This window comes from Azolla caroliniana, unplaced genomic scaffold (genome assembly GCF_043228905.1).
Source record: "Azolla caroliniana isolate FFs.n. ecotype wild unplaced genomic scaffold, voAzoCaro1.0.p SCAF_1, whole genome shotgun sequence".
NCBI lineage: Eukaryota > Viridiplantae > Streptophyta > Polypodiopsida > Salviniales > Salviniaceae > Azolla > Azolla caroliniana.
Window position 1 is genome coordinate 14,458,720 of NW_028230436.1, and position 13,787 is coordinate 14,472,506.

The following is a 13,787-nucleotide window of genomic DNA, read 5'->3' on the forward strand; positions in this document are numbered from 1 at the left end:
TTTTCCAGTCGACCGACTCGGATTTGGTTAAGCCGACTGGCTGTCTCCGAACAGCCGAAGTTGTCGGTTCACTTGACCTTAGATCGACGATAGTCGGGGTTGACTGGGGAGTCGTATCCGACTTTTGTTGCTTCCGGTCTTCAATTGTCTTATCTTCAAGAAAGACTACATCCCGACTTCTCACCACCTTCTTGTCGACTAGGTCCCATAGCCTATAGCCAAACTCATCTTCCGAGTATCCCATGAATATGCATGCTTTCGACTTACTGTCGAGCTTTGACCTCTGATCCTTCGGTACATGCATATACCCCAAACATCCGAACACCCTCAAGTGTTGGTAGGAGACATCCTTCCCTGTTCACACTCTCTATGGGACATCACCCTTTAATGGTACAGAGGGAGACCTGTTGATCAGATAAACAACTGTGTACATCGCCTCAGCCCAATAGGATTTCGGCAGTTTCGCATGAGAGAGCATGCTCCTTACCCTCTCCATGATTGTTCAATTCATCCTCTCTGCAAGACCGTTCAACTCTGGGGTCTTTGGCACTGTGTATTCGATCCGAATACCTTGGCACTTGCAGTATTCCTCGAATTGCCCTCTATACTCGCCACCGTTGTCGGTTCGAACAGCCTTCAACTTTCGACCCAACTCTCTTTCGGCTCTTGCCTAGAACTCCTTGAAAAACGACAATACTTGATCCTTCGACTTCAGTATGAAGGCCCATGTCTTCCGACTATAGTTGTCAATGAACGTCACAAAGTATTGTCCACCTCGATGCGATGGAGCATCAACATAGCACACGTCCGTGTGTACTAGTTCCAGTGACACTTCTCTTCTCCTCGGTGGTCTTGTGTGGAATGTTGCTTTATTCTGCTTTCCGACTAAGCAGTTGACGCACTTCTCCAAGTGCACTCCCTTAACTTCTAGTAGAAATTTCTTGTCTGCTAGCAGGTGCATTCCCTTCTCACTCATGTGGCCTAGCCTCTTATGCCATTCGGCTGCCACATTTACTTCCGATTTGCACAGTCGGGCATGCATCATATATAATGTGCCTTCTTTCTGTGCTCGGGCCACTATAAGATTTCCTCGGCAGAACTTCCACTTGCCATTCCAAAAGCTACCACTATAGCCTTCATCATCTAACCTTCCAGTCGATATCAAATTCAATCTGATATCCAGGACGTGTTGAACATCCTTCAAAGTCAGTCGACGCCCTGTCGACGTCATCAAGCAGACACTTCCAACTCTGGCTATCTTGCACTCTCCACTATCACCCATTTTTACATAATCGTGATCTCCAGCTATGTAAGTCGAGAAATACTCTCTCGACGGATTTATGTGGAACGATGCCCCGGAATCGATCACCCAAGTGAATTCTTCACTCGCAAGATTTGCACTTGTTTATTCACAAATGAACAACAATTCTTTATTTCTCGTAGCAATGGCAGAAGTGTTCTTCTCATCAGGAATCTTCCTGGGTTCGACATTGTTTCTGACACCCTTGTCATTTTTCATGTGTCGGCAATCCTTCTGGAAGTGTCCAGGTTTACCACAGTAAAAGCACACTAGCTTACCTCTGGACTTCGATATGGCTTGGAACTTTTCTCTCCTTGGTGGACTTCTTTACTGGTTCCTTCCTCTGTCGGAATGTTGTGTTACATTCGACTCCGACTGGGACAGGACTCCCTTGTCCTTCCTCCTTGCCTCCTCATTTAGGATGCTTGTTTTCACCATCTGTAAAGACAAGTTCTATTCTTGACAGGAGGTGTTGAGAGTAACCACCAGGTTCTCCCAGTTGTCCGACAGTGTGCACATCAGCAAGATGGCTTGCATTGCATCATCCAAGGGAAACTTGGTCGCATCAAGTTGATTTACATACCCCATGAACGTGTTGATGTGTTTGACAATGCTCTCACCGTCTCTGTATTTCAGCCTTATGATTTTTCTCATCAGCGAGGTTTTATTGAACGCGTTCTTCCTCTCATACAGACCCGACAGCTTCTGCCACATTTCGTGGGCATTTGTGTCGTTCGCCACATGCTGAAGGACACTCACATTGATGCACTGTCGGATGGTGGCCATCGCCTTTCTATTTAGAAGTTTCCAATTCGACTCCAATACCCCCCTGGGTATGTCTGCTCTGTCAACTAGCTCGTACAGGTCTTTCACAATGAGAAGGTCTTCCATCTTTATCTTCCAGTCTGCATAGTTCTATGAGTTTAGAACTATCATACTTGGGAAACCGCTCACACCTCCTTCCATGCTTGCACCTCAAGCTTTGATACTAGATTGTTGAGAAATTGTTCGGTCAAATCACAATAAGTGAACTATGCTGAAATACGAATCACAGATATGCCAGAAAATAGGACAACAATGGTGCACAAAGATTTAATGTGGAAACCCTAAAACAGGAGAAAACCACGGGAAACAGAGCTTCACTATGTATAGTGGATCACAATCAACGCTGACGTAAAGCGTTTGCCGATCGTCATCGAAAAGGAAACGAGAAATTATTCAAAATCGGCAAGGCAATGCTAGCTTTTCAAACTCGGCTTGACTCGATGCTAGGGAAGCTCCGGTTTCGATGGACAGGTCCATTCCGGATTATCGACGAGTTCAATGGAACCTTTCAACTCAAGACATTAATCATGCCGAAATGGGTCAATGGGTTCCAATTGAAGCCATACCTCGACCATACCCCAACCAACCCATTTTCGGACAAACGACACGACCACGATCGGTTCGGGGAACGTGACACGATGGCTCACAGGGGCACGTTGCCCTAATTACAGTAACTACCCCACCTACCCGAATATGTACACCAAGTTAGAAAAATAAAAAGAAAACCCACCAAGTTAAGTATTTAAAGAGCATGCACTAAGAGCGAGAAAAACCAAGTACAAACCATTCCTAACGTGTGGCATTAATATTAGTAATGGCAGGGAAGATTATGAATCTAGGGCACTAGGTTGGACCTCAGGAAAAGCATCATCTACAAAAAGCGGTCCCCCATAGGCCAAAAACTCACATACGCACAGAAGTACACAACCCTCAAGCTCTCTCTCTAAGCTCTTCGCTCTCTCGATCCCTGCACATAAGCTCTCACTCTCTCCCTTACTCTCAATTAACCGAGCCAAACATGCCACTCGAAGTCTCCATGGAGCTCCACACTTGGTTGAGCTAGCACGACCTAGGTGGTTACCTGAAAGTTGCAGATGCACCTCCCCACCCTGAAGCACAGGAAATCGGCCTGCAAGTGCATCCCGACACCATCACCAATGACCAGATTCGGTTTGTGTTGGGTCTAAAATGTGACAGCCATCATGAGATCGAGGTCCCTCCTCAACACATCCTCGAGGCCCACTTTGGGGAATACTCGGTGTCGGCAAAAGCCTATCGCACGAAAGGAGGGCCAAACGAGTTTTTCGGCAACCTGGCCTGTTTTCTCTTGGAAATCACCTATGTGCACGCCAACGCCTATGGTATGCCTAAAAAGAAGGGAAAGATTATCATCATCGCCTACATCAGCCGCATATTTGACTAGGGATCATCACTGAGGAAGAAGTCTGAGCAGGTCTTTTGGCTTTTCAGGCAGGGAAGAAGTTCATGTTGGGAAACCGGTCCCTCCGGTTGGGGATCAGATGAGCCGGACCGGATTGATCCAGTGTGAACTAGAAGTGAGGACATATTAGTAAATATGTTCCAATGTGACTGTTGAGGTCACATTTGTAAATAGTCCTATAGTTATATATGTATAAATATAACTTGGGCAAAAGTAATTTAGGGGTTGTAATTATTTTTCTTGGTAGTGTGTTAATTAGAAGTTATCACTACACAAAGAGAGAGAGAGAGAGAGAGAGAGAGAGAGATTATATAATTGTCTTCAGAGGTCAAATATGACCTATGAGACCAAAAATATTACATTTCACATGATACATGTGAAAGTGAGTAGTGACACTTGATGTTCAAGAACTTTACCAATGAATGTTGCAATTGAGAGTGCACATTGTGGTTATGAGAGGAATTCATGCAAGGATTGGGCTCGGTCGAAGAGATGTGGAAAGCATGGTTGAATATGTGGCAATATTCCACGTGGCTCAAATGATGCATCTAATGTTGGATAATTACAATTTTCCTAGGCTACAAATGATGAATGTAGGAATCCACGTACCAAACAATTTCTCAAATGAAGAGATCATCCATATATGTGCAACAATGTTCATAGTCGATCCAAAGTGTGCATCCTCAAAATGATGTCCTTTTTATTTACATAATAGAATATATCCTAAACAAGTAACAAGACATGAGTAGAAAATGGTGTAGGCATACAATAGAAGACGTGGGGTACGACCATGTATGACAACGAGAAACAAATGGTCCTCAAAGAAGCTTATGGAGGAACAACGACGAAACATTATTTAGGGAAAGGACCCCTAATGATGCAAGGCAAAGTGAAGTGTGGTGTCTTATTGTCTAGAAAAACACCCATAACAAGGCAAGTGATCATGTCAAGGATTAGGATTGGGTGGGATAATGGAAAGGGTGTGGATGCTCCAATAGACCATAGTTTTGCAAGAACCATTTCGAAGCCTTAAGTGTTGACCTATACACACACACACACACATAAAGGGGAGCCTTTGGTAATATTTAGTGAAATGGGACACTGATGGTAGTTTATGTTTCTCTTGAACTTTGCTCGAGGTGGTCGGTGTGGTTAAGAACTCCTAATCCATTATTCTCCTTAGCCAAAAGGCTCCATGTTTACCTAAAAATGTCAACAAGTTTGTCTGTGTTGCATATATGATTGAATGGTTGTATGTGTGTGTGTGCGCGTATGAATGAATGTGTGTGTGTATTATGGTTGTATGAATGTATGTGTGTGTGTGTATGAATGAATGTATGCATGTGTATGATCAAATGAATGCAGGTGTATGAAGTTATGAATGTGTAAAAATATACAAATGAATATATGTGTACGAATCTGAGTATGATTTAATGAATGTGTATAAACAAGAAACACTCGATGTTTGTCAACAAGTCATTTAACGACATGCTCTAGCATGGAAAGGTTAGTAAATTTGCGTAGGTTTCGGCAAGGGACACACATTTATTGCATTGTTTAACGATCGATGCCTTTAATGAAAACAAGGCACGACGCTATGTTAGTGTGGTGAAACGAGCCGATAAGGAAAAGGAAGTTTAATACATGCATCTCAACGTCCTTGGGCAGATGGGACATGAACGCATATTTCTGTGATTTTGTAATGGATGGTTCATCTACTTTATATCTGGGTATGATCAATATTCATTGTCATCAACGCGCTTGCTAAATGTATGTATGTATATGTATGGTGATTCATCGGCCGACATAAGGAGTTATGCAAGACAAACCGATGATGATGTGCGATTGACGTTGGATCTTGCATACTAGCATAAGGATCAAAGTCTCCACGTTTCGTGTGTGAGAGAGGACTGGAAGGTTATAAGGTTAAAAGTAAGTAGTAGAGAGAGAGAGGGAGAGGCATTTATATCTATTTATCCCACATATGGAAGCCTGCTTGCGTGCAGCCTATAAGTAAGGAAGCAGAAGCTCTCACCAATTCATACCTTTCTCGGCCTTTTGGCTAAGATCAAGTGTAGTATCTGTTCTTATCAGTTTAATATCTGATACGTGGTCTATAAGGCCACATGATATTAACCTAATTTGTTTCATGGGGGCAGCCCCCGCTTGGGGCAGCTTGCTGTCTCTGGGAGCTGCGTGCGTCGCCTCGGTATAGCACTGACGCCGAGGTCATACAGGCGCGCCCCCCCACTACAATCTATCGAAAATATTTCTCTTTTATTGGGAAAGAAGGAGAAAATGTATGGTGGAATGTGCTGCAGACATTGGAAGTTATTTTTCGACTAATTCAGAAGTATGTTACGGAAGTGCCGATTGCAGTTGTAGGGATTCAGGTGAACTTCTCGAGTAGAAACCTCGCATGCAGTCGGATCTGAATTATAGTCATATCCGACGAATTGAGTGGAGGCCAACTAGTTCCGTTGCATATGACTAAACAAGCAGTGTACACATTCCAACTGGTTAGTGGGGGATTAGATGGATGTGGACGAATTGAGTGGAGGCCACGAATGGGAAAGTAAGTTACTGAGGGGTGGGGAGCATCCGATGGATGGTATGGTTGGTCACAGGAACAGATTATTGTAATGCATATATATATACATGGCAAGGGGATATATGATGGATGTGCACTTGGAAAATACTTACTGTGTTTGGGTGGGGAAGGGCCCATGCATTGTTCTGAGACCAACGGGTCCGATTCAGACGTCAAAGTGAAACTAGATTTCACAGTCAAACGATCTCTATTCTCTGGTGGGGCCACTAATGACGCTTGTCATGGGCATCCCCAGAAAATGTAAATAATATGCACGACTCGAGAACAAGCAATGGCCAGGCCAGTGTTAGGGCTGGTTGAAGATATAACTCCCCGTTAACCTACTCACAATTCTCTTCGCACTTACTTCCTTTTGGAGGATGTATGTATGTATACCCACGATTCTATGAATTTGGCCGTAAGAGATCAGAGGGGTGTATGGGTATATATATACATATATGCATCTGCCTACACATATACATGAGCCCCTCTAATTTATTTCGCCATGTCCGCCTATCGTTTACCTAATCTAATATTTAGGGTCATGATTCTCATCTACTCTATTTATGTTTTTATCACATGTCCTCTACCGATCGATGCCTTGACACTACTGGACAGTCAACTCGTTTACAAGCACACAGCAGCTCCGATATGATCAATAAAATTACCGTTCAGGGAGTTGAGCTAGTTTTGATTGGAGAATTTTTGAAAGGGGCCGCGCGAACGCGAGCCCCCGCTGCCACAAATTATGACGTGCACTCTCCCACATTGGGGAGATGCTAGGGCAAACAGCCCCTCCGGCTGTGCAATGGAGGCGCCGGCCCTAAGCCATTGGCCTTGCTGATCACCAATAGACCCCGCCCAGGTAAGTATGTTCAGCCGCTGCTCACAGCCCTCTATTTATAGCTCCCTTCCTCTCCGTCCTTTCTATGTGGGACAAACACTGACACACTACACTCTTATCTACACTTTTCCAATTCTGCTCTTTTTGTATGCATCTACATACATATTCATTCGCCCATCATGACACACACGCACTACCACTACCACTACCCATCCCATCATGCTTCTATCATTGCACCATCTATGATATATACGTAATGTGGTTTTGCCGACATACGTTGCTGCTTAAGATGCAATACGAAGTGCAATGGAACTAGTTGGGACCCACTCACTACCGTTGCACATTACTCAAATGTTACAAACAACGTTGGACAATTTGTCTAGGCTAGAAATGGGGGAAATATAGGACTTCTATACCAAATGTCTCTCGAATGAAGAGACAATCTATAATATATATATATATATATATATCAGTGAAAAATGTTCACAATCTATAATCCAAATAGTTGGATCCTCAAAATGACTTCATTTTTACATCAATCCTAAAGGGCTCACATAACATGAGTAGGAAACGTTGTTGGTATGGAATCAAAAGCATTAGGGACAACCATGTTAAATAAGCCATGAAACAAATGGTACTCAAACAAGCCATGAAGGAGAATAACAAGCACATGTTAATGCCACGAAAAGGACATTACACTTGGTTCTCTACAAAAATGCAAATATTCTTAACTATACATGTGATAAGTTTCAATTATTGGGTCAAACAATAGAACGGAGTGTGGATGCTCCATCAAATCATAGTTTTGCTCAAACCATTTCGGATCCTTAAGCGTTGAATATAAAGGGGACTACCTATCCCAATTCCTTACAACATCTTGAGATGCTATGGAGACTCTGTTGGCGAGGCTATTATGCTCACTTCTTCCATTTCGTTATTCCAACAACCAAGTCATAGCATAAAGGTAGTATTCGCCGATATGGGACACTAGTGATACTTTATGTTTGCCTCTCGTCCCTCGCTTGGGGTGGTCGATATGGTTAAGAACTCCTATTCCATTCTTCTTGTTCGTCTCTTGCTCTTTGCTCATCGTGAGTTTGATACAGAATAGTTGGTAAAACATATATCAATACATTCATATATGTGTGTGTATAAAGGAATAGTTGTAGATCAAGATCAAAGAGCAGTGTCGTCGAAAGAAGAAGGATTTCCACGTCTCTAGTCTAATTTTTCCCTGACTCAAAGTTCCTCGAGCCTAGATTTGTGGAAGAGCTATTTCTTGAAAGATGTGATTACATGAGGCAATTGTTGGGAAGCCTGCACCCCTCAGGATAGGATCAGATCCGGTGTGAACCAAAAGTAGCCCGAAAGTTATATGAGTACCAGAGGTATCCGGATTTGGATCCAATGCGCCTGTTGAGGCCATACTTGTAAATAGGCCGAAAGTTATATGAGTATAAATAACTAGGGCAAAACTTATTGTATAGAGTAGTGAGTTGGTTAGTAGTTATCTCTATACAGAGAGATAGAAAAGCTTTTCTATTGTAACCACCAGTTGGCGAAGATAGAGCTCGAGGTCGTTGCCTCAGAGTCTCGCGTTGTTGTACCTCTCACCTATAGCGATCCCGTTCGGGGTCTGTGAACTCTCGTGGTTTTGCCGCTCGAGGTTTTCCACGTAAATATCCGATGTCATCTCGTTGTCCTGTGGAAGTGCATTGTTCCTATTCTCTGTTAATCTTCCATTAGTGTTTGAAACTTGGTTGTGGCCGAGTGCGATTCTCTTCAAATTGGTATCAAAGGGAAATTCTAAACTTCAAACAAAAGAAGAAAATGGAAGAGTCATTCAGTGGCATGTTCAAGCTCACTGACTCCAACTACGCAGTGTGGAAAGCTTGCTTGTTTCTACTGCGGGAAACCGGGCCATTTCCAAAAGAATTGTTGACACTCTGGAAAGCAAAAGGGGGAGACGACAACTTCGAATTAAAAAGGATTTCGGAGAGGAAGGGAACGTCTGCAATCGCGACAAGCGAAGAGGAACGACTAGTAATCACTGCGGAGAGTGAGTTGCATCTTGTCAACGATGCATCAACATGGGTAGTCGACTCCGGAGCTTCGTCCCATCTTACCCCCGACCAGAAGTGTTTCTCGTCTTACAAAGCTAGAGATCACGGTTGTGTAAGGATGGGGAATAAAGGCGCATGCTGAATCATCGGCATAGGAGATGTGTGGCTGACAACGTCAACTGGGTGCAAGCTGCTGTTGAAAGATGTATGACATGTTCCGGAGGTTCGACTAAACCTGATATCAGCCGGTCAGCTAGATGATGAAGGCTACACGGGTAGCATCTAGAATGACACTGTGAAGTTTTGTAGAGGAAGCTTGATCGTGGCCCGGGCCTGGAAGATCCACACATTGGATCTTATGCATGCTCGGATATGCCAAGAGGAAGTGAACATGGCATTCGATACTGCCGGTGAGATACTGACACAAGAGGATGTGTCACATGAGGCCAGATGGGGATATAGAGACTTTCCGTAGACAACTTCATTCCGGAGGTGAAAAACGTGCAACTTCAGAGGTGCACTGATTGTTTGGTTGTCTCGCTCATGTGCATATCGCAAAGGACAAGCGGGGAAAACTAGACCCAAAAGCTCGACCATGCATATTCCTTGGGTATGGTGATGATGAGTTTGGCTACTGGCTCTGGAACCTAGCCGAAAAGAAAGTGATCCGGAGCAGGGACATAGTCTTCATGGAAGACAAGACCATTGCCGATTGGGAATCGAAGAAGAAGATAGCCTCCTCTGGGTCGACCAACATAGATCAGTTGGAAGATACAAGGATCCATCCGGTCGGAAGTCAAATGTCAGCCGAAGAACATAGTGAGCCAGCCAGACTCATACAAAGAACCGAACCAAATAAAGAAGGATTGGATGCCGGAATCGAACAAGACCCCGAATCGGATTCGGATGAAGAGCCGATTGAAGAACCAATGGCCGAAAATCAAGGACGAAGATATTTGTAAAGAAAGAAAGGCGTAGATAGTGCTATGTAGCGGAAATAAGCTTTGTGTGAGTGTGTGTGACGTGATGCAACAAAGAGAGAGAGAGAGAGAGAGAGAGAGAGAGAGAGAGAGAGAGAGAAACAAGAAAACTGTATATTACATCCAATAGTTACTCAATTACAAAAGGTTGGTTTAAATACCAACTAGTCTAGCGCAAATGCCCTTTCTATTAATTACAAATCTATCCTAGTAAGTTGTCCATTGACTAGTGTGAACATTGTCCCTCTGGGAAGTTGAGTTCGATTCTCAACCCGCCCCTTTGAACACAACTTCTAGATGCCGAAAAGCTATTTCAATTCAATCTTCGAAAACTTCGATTCGGTTGAATCGGCCTTCGGTTTTTCACCCAAATATCCGAATCAGTTTTCGGTTCTGTTATCTGGTGGTTGGCGATTAATGATATTTGTCAGAACTAAGAGAAAAGATAGAGTCACAGAAGAAAGATATAAAGAGATCACAAGAAGAGTGGAATGAAATGATAAGAGATGAATGAATGTATTAGATAGAATGAGAATGGATACAAGATAGGTGATGAGAGCTTAAGACTAGTGTTGATTCGAATTGGTTTGAGAAGAATTGTATGTCTATATTTATAGGTTCCTATAGAATAGATTAGAGATTTCTATAATGTTCTAGAATGTTCTAGACCTAGAATATTCTAAGATGTTCTAGGATATTCTAGAATGTTCTAGAATGTTCCAAAGTATTTACGATAATCAATGTATAACAAGAAGTAGCTTTTATATAATCTCATATGATCATAAGCTATCTTAATGGTTAGGTTCTTGATTATGTATCACAAGGTTTTAGGTTCAAGCCCAGGTGAAACCATGATGTTTATGTATTCATGACACTATCCCTCCTTCGAGAACAACGAGTGGAAGGCGACGTTAACAATGTCGGGCCCAGTTTATTTGGATATTTGGATAGCGGCGATGGAAGTTGTTGACAAGAGCTTGAGCATTAAAAACATTATTTGTTTGGATAGCGGCGATGGAATTCGTTGACAAGAGCTTGAGCATTAAAAACATTATTGACAGGTTCCCAAGTGCACTCACTCGGAGGATAGCCTACCCAATCAACCAGATAATAGAGCTTATTCTGCACAATCTTAGAATCGAGAATAGTAGTTACCTCGTATTCGGGGATGTCAACAAGTTGGACAGAGGGCGGAGGTGGCATGACACGATTAGGAATGGAAGAGGTGCGACAAGGTTCCAAAAGAGAGCTATGAAAGACTGGGTGACGTTGCATGTGTGCTGGAAGATAAGACGAAAGGTTGCATCATTAATCCACTTAGTGATGAGAAAAGGACCTAAGTGCTGATAATCGAGCTTCTCACATGGCTAGGTAGTCTTGATGTGACAACGAAGCAACCATACTTGGTCACCAACCTTAAAAGGAGACTTAAGACGATGGTGATTTGCGTTGGTCTTATGTTGTGCTTGAGATGTCTGAAGATGTGAAGATAACGCTAACTGGATTCGGTGTAGTCGATGAAGGTGATGGTCAACACTAGGTTTGTGTGCGACCTTGGGAAGATCCAAGATAGACCATCAAGGATGGTTGCTGATGTAGGCAAAGAAAGGTGTAACCTTGGTAGAAGAGTGTACCATGTTATTGTATGCAAACTCAGCAAGATGTTAAATATTACTCCAATCATCTTGTTGATAACTGATGAAGGATCGAAGATACTACTCGAGCGTTTGATTCGTGCGCTTGGTTTGTTCGTCGGTTTGTGGATGATGAACCGAAGAGAATTTACATGAGATTTTGAGGCCTGCCCATAGGTGCTCCCAAAAGTGAGAGATAAATTGAGGACCACGATTGCTAATTATATCATCTGGAAGACCATGATGGCGAAACACTTCACGCATAATGATATCTGCAGTTTCTTGAATACTGATGCTCTTTACACATGGTAAAAAATGTGCCATCTTGGTAAATCGATCCAGTACTGTTAAAATAGTATCAAAGCCTTTTGAAGGTGGCAGATCCGTAATGAAATCCATACAAATAGACTGCCATGGCTTGGTTGGAAACGGTAATAGTTGTAACAAGCCATAAGGATGATGCCTGGGTATTTTGGCTTGACAACAGGTGTCAAATGTACGAACGTAATCTTCGACAAAGTTTTGCAAATGAGGCCACCAAAATTAACGCTTCACCAACACCATGGTCTTGACAATACCAAAATGTCCAGCCATAGGCGCATCATGACAATGTTCTAATACTTGAAGGCGGGGTGATCCATTAGGGACGTAAAGGAGATCCTTGTAAAAGAGTAAGCCATCTCGCCACTTGAAGTGCTGATAGTGTGGAGATGATCCTTGCAATGTGGAGCAAGATGCATGGCTTGGATTAATGTGGGCCAAAACATCCTTAGCGAAATCATCAGAGTGAACTCGTTGCCAGATAGTATCAACAAGGCGTGAATCAAGCGGCGTGACATAAATTGTTGTTGCTTGTAGCTTTGATGGTCCTAGGAGAATTTGTTTTTGATTGTCGAAGGCCAGATCTCCAGGTCGAGGTGCAAGATATGAACCCCCAGAAAAAGCATCTCTCCTTCCCTTGTTGTTTCCTGGGACGGGGAATGATCTTGAAATCAAAATGAGTTAGAAATTGTGCCCATCGAGCTTGTCTCCTATTTAAAACTAGAGCCGTTTGAAAATACATAAGATTTTTGTGATCACTATAAATGATGATTTGATGAGGTGATCATTCCAAGAAATGTTGCCATTGCTTGAAAGAGTCAACCACAACTAATAACTCCTTGTCATGCACCTCATAGTTTATCTCCGCAACAATAAATTTTCTCGAGTGAAACGTGACTGGATGGGACTGCCCATCCTTGCTTGGTTGTGATAGGATACTCCCCAATGCAAAGTCTGACGCATCCGCCTCAATGGTAAATGGCTTTTCGGGATCAATATGCGCTAAGATAGGAGCTGATGTGAATGCCTCTTTGAGCTGAGTAAAGGCCGTGCCTTTGTCAATAGTCCAAACAAACGCTTGATTTTTCTTGGTGAGTTGGGTGAGAGGCAACACGATCTTTGAATAATTCCATATAAATTTGCGATAGAAGTTGGCAAATCCGAGGAAACATTGGACGTCTTGAACAGAACGTGGGGGTTGTCATTCCAAAATTGTTTTGACTTTTGTTGGATCCAAGAATAACCCAAGAATTTGACTTGTTCGCTATCAAAACTGCACTTCTCAAGTTTAGCATATAGACCATACTTTCATAAGCGTTAAAATACTTTCCGGACATGTATATCATGCTCCTCCTGTGTTTTAGAGTAAATCAACAGTTCATCTAAATAGATGATGAGAAAGATATCCAGAAAATCCCGGAAAATGTCATTTGCCATATGTTGGAAAACTGCGGGTGCATTTGTGAGCCCAAAAGGCATGATCGTATACTCGAAATGACCATACCGAGTGCAAAATGCAGTTTTCCACTCATCTCCTGGTCGAATGCAACAGGATTATATGCACCCCTTAAATCAATCTTTATAAAATGCTTTGCCCCACCAATGCGCTCTAAAAGACTGGAGATTAAAGGTAGAGCATACCTATTTCTTATGGTGACTTTATTTAATCCCCGATAGTCCACGACCAAATGAAGCGAACCATCCTTTTTCTTCACAAAAAATATAGGAGCACCGGATGGAGATGTTGAATGTAGAATAAACCCATGTGCAAGATTCTTAACGATGTATT

The 13,787-nt window shown here is 42.8% G+C and overlaps 2 non-coding genes across 2 annotated transcripts; one reads left to right on the forward strand and one right to left on the reverse strand.

Annotated features, from left to right (window-relative positions):
• The first annotated feature begins 5,607 nt into the window (after nt 1-5,607).
• Nucleotides 5,608-5,814, forward strand: LOC147869069 (U2 spliceosomal RNA). The gene has a single exon (XR_015532382.1). It is a non-coding gene; the product is annotated as a U2 spliceosomal RNA (small nuclear RNA).
• A 1,050-nt stretch (nt 5,815-6,864) lies between these two features.
• LOC147869070 (U1 spliceosomal RNA) lies at nt 6,865-7,029 on the reverse strand. The gene has a single exon (XR_015532380.1). It is a non-coding gene; the product is annotated as a U1 spliceosomal RNA (small nuclear RNA).
• Between the last annotated feature and the right edge of the window lie 6,758 nt (nt 7,030-13,787).